Genomic DNA, 6,427 nt, shown 5'->3' with positions numbered 1-6,427 from the left:
TCATTACAGGTGAAAGCCACTCCACCCTCTTAAAGCCCAGCTCTTCCAGCTGTTTTTGGGTGGCATGCAAAAGGGAGGAAGAAATTAGTCTTCCAGTCATGGGCCTAGGTGGTAACCACTGTTCACCCCACTCCAGCAGATGCCATTTCAAGCCATGGGCATCCCCTCTGTGCCAGTTATACCAATGCTAATGAGTACCAAGATCTGCGTCCCTTCCCAGCCCACTGCTATCCTCCTCTAGCGTGGCCTGGAGTGCTGATTCTGTGAGGCACTTTGTGGGGGCCATAGGCTCAACTGTGTATTTTCCTCTGTACAAACCTGATACAGAGCTTATGTGGGTCAAACAGCCCTTGCACTCAGGTTAATTGTATCTTGTTCAGCCTATGAAATTGTCCTGCGTTCTGCTGCCTCCATGCAATGAGAAGGATCCTTCTCCCCTGCGGTGACGTACAAGAGGTACACAGCTCCTTTGTAAGAACAGGCCCCTTTACAATGGGTAAAGGCAATAGAAGACAAAGTTTAAACCCAGTGCTGGGCTCTGTATTTCTCCAAGCATTGGACACATCTTAGTTTTATGGCCAGGTTTGCATGTAGGCATCGAGCTTGTTTTGTAAACAGTAGTGGAGTGACTTGTATTCCACCTACTCATACCTTTGTCTAACCAGGCAGGGCCCAGATGCATCATTTCATCAGTGGTTAATTTTACATTACAAATAATGATCAGGTGTGAGTCAGCAGCTCACCCAGGGATAGCCTGTGCCTGTATAAAATACGAAGGGCTGGATCCTCTTGCTCTCTGTACTGTAGATCTCAAGTAGCACCACTGGGCTAGACTACAGAGTTAGGAGCGGGCCAGGTAGAAACTGCAGCAACCCAGAAGCAGCTGCAAAAGGCACAAGTTCCTTCTTGCTCCGTGATGATACTGACTCGTCCTACTTCTTCAGTAAGTTAAGTAAATTGCAAGTTCCCTTACACCAATTCAACTCCACTAAGCTGCTCCATGGGGGAAATAATTGGGTACACTTAGTTCCGCCTTGGCAAAATCTGGATAAACCATGGCTGGCTGCCTCCCCCTGTCCTCAATTCCCTATCTGGGCATGCGCTCCAATTCACAGCCTCCCTAGTGAAAGCAAAGGGACCATTTGTGAAAGCGAAGGGATTGTTCAAGTAAGGTCCTACTTAAAGTAGTACTGGACTATCCTCTGAGGCTGCACGAGGTCAAGGACCAAGACTTAAATTGCAGCATGGAAATTTAAGTTGGATATTGGGAAGAACTCTCTCACTCAGAGGGTGGTTAAGCATCATAATAGGCTACCCAGGGAAGTTGTGGACTCTCTCTATCCCTGGATATTTTTAAGAGTAGGTTGTACAAATGCTTGACTGGGTTGATTAGTCAGAGATGATCCTGCCTTGACTAGATAACCTCTTGAGGTCCATTCCAGCTCTACTATTCTGATCCTATGTGGGTAGTAATGGGGGCAGAGTGGCCCCAAAAGTATCGAGCCTATGTATTTCCTTATGTAGGCGAGGTACAGCAGGTGGGGTTTACTTCTTTAATGTGTGACGGATGATGGGACTGGATTTCTTCTCTCTGAAGCCAAAAGAGGAAGTGTACCCTTGTCACTAGGTTGTCAGTTCAAATGTGGCGTGGGCGATTAGAGACTGGATTTACAAAAGGGCCTAAGCAGGTTTGGCAGCCAGCTCCATTGACTCTCACTTAGAGATGTCAAACCAGCTCAGGCACTTCGGAAAACCCTGCTAAGTACTAACTAATGAACTAAATAGCTGGAAATCTAGCCCCTCTAGGAAACGTTTGTTGTCTTTCAGTGGATGCACCGCTTTGACTTGCAAACAGCAGAACTCTTCCTATGACTGGGAGCCAGACCCTTCTTCACTTACGCTTGAGTTCATTAGGAGTCAGTCCATTTAAAACAATGAGCAAACCCTGGGATGAGGCACCAGCTTCACACCAGTGCTTTAAGACCTAGTTTCCTGAGTGCCTGCCTCTTGAGCCCAGTGAGAGCCCGGGGTGCAGAGCACCTGCCCTGCCTGGATCCGATAAGCACAGGTAATGACCTGGAGGCCAAAGGATCGACAAACCTGCGACTGCGCCGAGCCACACCCTCGGCAGATGCAGTGCCTTTTGCATAGTCACAAGTTCCTCTCTGACTAGAGCGACAGGGATCAGGAAATAAAATATTGGCTCTCACTTCCACCTGCCTTGTTTCACCATGCTGCAATAATGAGGCTCTTTTCTGCCAGCCCCAAAAAAGCCCCACAAGCTGCTCATGGAAAGTTCCCGAAGCAATTATGTTAATGACTATAAACTAGCCCACCAACAACAACCGCAGATGAAAATGAGCGCAGGGGAGTGAATGAAACAAACAATTCATGCTCTGGGCTCCCGGGATCCAGCAATATTTCCAGTAACCCAAAGGCCGCGTTTTAAAGAATGCTTCATCCAACCATTTGTGCTTGGCAGGATTCTCTTTACACTCTGCTGGGCCCAGAGTCTCATCAACCGTGCCCTTCATAAATGGAGCAAACAATGCCTGAATATGGCAGGGAAAGAGTCAATTAACATGATCCAAGTTCTTTTAGGGGCAGAGTTAATCAAGCATTCAGCGTTTTGTCATTCTTGTCTTTCTTTCCTGGGAAAATCCTATTAGTATAAAATCACTTAATAGGGCACTTCAAAGAGTTGATGGGAAAACAGCCTGTGCTCAGATATAAGCGCCATTCAGCTGAACACTGGATTCATTTAGACTTTTGCTGGAGCATGAGAGTTTCATTAAGAGCGTTCACGTTTGCTACTTTTTTTTTTTTTCATGAGCTCATTAGAGATTAAAAAAAAAAAAATCTTTGGTAATCTTAAGCTTGTTGTACAGAGTTTCTAATGCTCATAATCTTGCTGAATAATCATGGTTTGTCCCTTGCACAGCCCTTTCTACCTGTGCAAAGTGCACGTCAAACACTGTCCCGATCTGACAGGCTCTCACACCCTCTTAGCAAACTCTGGCAAGGAAAGCTTGCTAAAAGCTGTGTCCTTTTCCTCCTTTCCTAGTCTCTGCTGCTACATGAGAGCCCCAGGCTGCCGTTCTTGCTCACATGTGAAACCCCACTGATGGAGGTTTCCTTGCAAGAGGATTGGAGGATGGTTTGAGTTTTACACTCAGTGCTGGCCAGATGGTGCCAGCATATTCATGATGAATTGAAGGTTTAAAAAAAAAATCAGCCCTGCAATGTTCAAACGTAGGATGTGTGCATTGGCAAAATGGCTGTTGCTGCAGCCCAGGTGGGAGCCTATCTATAGGGTGTGATTGTGTCTGCTTTCCCCAGGTGTTGTCATTCATCAGCAGCTAAGGGGCAGATCATTCTGCTTTAGGAGCACTGCCCTAAACTGAGCCACCCTGATCTGCATCAGCTGAGAGTCTGGCCTTCCAACTGCAATTTGGGATGCTCACTTTGCCCAGATGTAAAGCAGTGAGAGATTCACATGCACATTCCAGCTTTCCTCTCATAGGCAGGTTGAACAAAGAGCCTCAAATCCGCCTGAAACTTAAGGTGTTTGAATCCCGCGCTTTAACTTTATAGGCTCTGAACTAGTCCTTCCTCCCTAACCCTCCCGCCGGCGTCACACGCACGCTAGTTGACCGTTCAGTGTTACTGGAATTCCCATCCACTCATGATGAATGCTTCTGAGCCTGTCACAAATGACAAATAGCCAAATCCTTGGAAAGGAAAAAAACTGAGATTTAGAGGAAATATGTTTGGACTTGTCCTGGAGACGACTGTCTCTCTGGCTAGTATGAGTTGAGCGCAGCCTCGCCGCTGAGGCATAAGTGACTCAGACTTACTGGTGCAACAGATACTACTTGGTATAATTAAGTGTCAGGCATATTTATTTGCATACAGATCTGGAGTGACTCCAATCACGTTATCAGCTGGAGGCCAAATATATGTGCTGAAACTAAGTTCTGAGCTAATAAACAGAGTGTAAGTGAAAAGGTTTCAAGAGTGGAGATTGCTTTTTTATCCAGCGGGCATGTACAACATTGGCAGCAGTAAGAAGTCAAAACTCAGGTATTAGAAACTCCTCAGAATCGCATTCATTAAACAAACTTCAAAATCTTAGTAATAAAAGCGGGGTTTTTTTTTTAATTGTTTCTGGATTGTGTTTCCAAGCTTCTCACCCCACCAATTTTGATAATGGGAAACTCTCTTTTAAAAGAAAGCTGAGCTTCACATATAATCACACTGATGACGGGGGGGTTGGATGGTAAGAACATCAGTTAGTAAGAGGATTATGGTAACATTTCAAGAGAAAGCCAAATTGTGACTGCATCCAAACAGCAAAAATAGGGCACCTCTGCCCCTCTGAATGGCCTGTCTATATATAAACTCAGGAAAGCGTGCCCACAAATACCAGCAGAGGAGCAGGTAACAAGTTCCCATGAGTTGGGTAGCTTAGAGTTAAAAGCCTTTGCTTCTGTCAGCCAAGGCCCTAAGTTCAAATTTAATGGGACTCTGCCAGTGGTTTCACAGCATGGGTATTTTTTGTTATAAAAAGAAATGGGAGCTACTGAAGTAAAGGGCATCAATACGCTGGACAAACAGAAACGCTTTAGGTTTGAACCCCTTCCACAGCAGCTGGCAGGGAGAGCAGCACAGCCCCACGGTGAGCCGGGCACGTTAGGAAGCAAAGCCGCTCGGCAGCCAACTGCGTCCTCTCCAGGGCCAAGGCTGTCTGAATACCCCTGAAGATGCGGTCTCAGTTGCGAGTGCCGAGTTCGTTGGGAAATCTGACCCTGTTATCTGGCAGCTGCAACACTGAGCTCCAAGAGTCCTCCCTTGCAATGCGCTCACGCGCACCCAAGTGCTGCTGACTCCCTTCATCCCGAAGCGTTCACTGGCACCATGCAGCATCGAATTAGCACACCGCAGAATGCGTGCCCTCTGCCGCACGCTCATCCCTGCTCTGTTGGGCCGTGCGAGGGCCAGGCATAACAAGGGAGCTGTTTTCCACGGGGCCCTGTGCCAGGGGTGAACTCCGCAGAATCGGAGAAGGAACAGGTCACGGAATAGGATTTGTGAGGTTATTAAACACAAGAAGCAGGGGCGCCCGCACGGCGCGGGGTTGGGCAGATTTCCGCCTTCTACTGAAAGCTGCAGCTCCCAGCTGGTGTCCCGTGGGAGCAGGAGACCCGTCTGGCTGGCTCAGAGCCGTGGGATCCCCCAGCCAGCAGCCCAGCCCGTCTGTGGCGCAGGCCGGTGTTCGATTCTGGAGTCATGAGTGAAAAAAACCTCTCCAGTCCTCAACAGTGCAGTCACGTACTCAGAGGGAAACCCCCTGCCTAGCTGCTCTGGTCGGCTCATACCTCTGGAGATGACCCATCGTTTCTCAGCTTTTCCTTCCAGCTGTGGGACTTCCCACCCTCTGCGGAGACGACGAACTGCCTTGTCGACTGCTCTGCTCTGCTCTGGTCTGCCGCAGCATCTCCTGGCAAAGAGCTCCCCAGGTGCGCTGTGCCATGATAAAGGAGACGTGGCTTTCACCGGCCCCGCGCCAGTGGAAGACGTCACCAGGTCCGATCAGCCCGTGCTCTTGATTTTATTTGGGTGCCTTTTCTAAACAGCACGTAGGTAGCGAAAGACTTCTTGGCAACAGCTGTGTGCCTTCGAGGCTGGTATTGCCAAGTGTTTCTGGGGGGTCCCTTGTGGTTTCATGGAGGGTCGGGGCTGGAAGGGACCTTAAAGATCACCGGGTCCAGCCCCCGGAAAGACCGCGGGGATCAGACGACCCCGGCAAGGCGGGCGGCACCAGGCTTCTCCCTGTGACCGGCCCCTCAGGTTGGGCGCGTGCATGCGAGACGCTGACTGCGCACTCGCCTAATAACCAGGGATTCTCCCATTGAACCTCCCCCTCCCTAATTTTCAGTTTAAAAAAAAGTAACCCCCAAATCCCCCTTTTTGCACGATTCCAACACAACACCGCTAAACATACATCTCTGTATCAATGGCGTTTGGTGTCAATCACGGAAAAATCGTGGCTTTCGGGTTTAACTTTTTTAAACAGAAAATTGGGGATTTCTTTTCTCGCAACTCGGGGGAAACCAGGATCCCGGCTAGTGACACCGCGCAGTAGTGGCCTGGCGGCGAGAGAACGCCTCCCGCGCGGCGGCAGCAGTTAGCACCGCACCAAACGCAGCACAGAAAGTGCGCCGGCACTACCGGGCGTGTCGGTAAGACGTCATTAGACACGCACGGAACTAGGCGTGCAGTCATCAGGGCGCATTAACGAGCAAGCCCCTCGCTGCCCCGGCGCTGGCTCGCCTCCCTCCGCGAGCGGCCCGGCGCGGCGCTGTGCCGGGAGCCGGCTGTCCGGGCGGCGGGGCATGCCCCGACACAGCCCCGGGCGGGGCCGGCC

General features: G+C 49.7%; 1 long non-coding RNA gene across 2 annotated transcripts in view; it reads right to left on the bottom strand.

Moving 5' to 3' along the window:
- Positions 1-6,427, bottom strand: part of LOC109317514 — a 61,926-nt gene that overhangs the window by 7,359 nt on the left and 48,140 nt on the right. The gene's annotated exons all lie outside the window — the stretch shown is intronic.

Source organism: Crocodylus porosus, unplaced genomic scaffold (genome assembly GCF_001723895.1).
Source record: "Crocodylus porosus isolate Cpor-Errol unplaced genomic scaffold, CroPor_comp1, whole genome shotgun sequence".
NCBI lineage: Eukaryota > Metazoa > Chordata > Crocodylia > Crocodylidae > Crocodylus > Crocodylus porosus.
The sequence above is the reverse complement of the archived record's forward strand: the minus strand, read 5'-3'. Positions and strand labels throughout refer to the sequence as shown.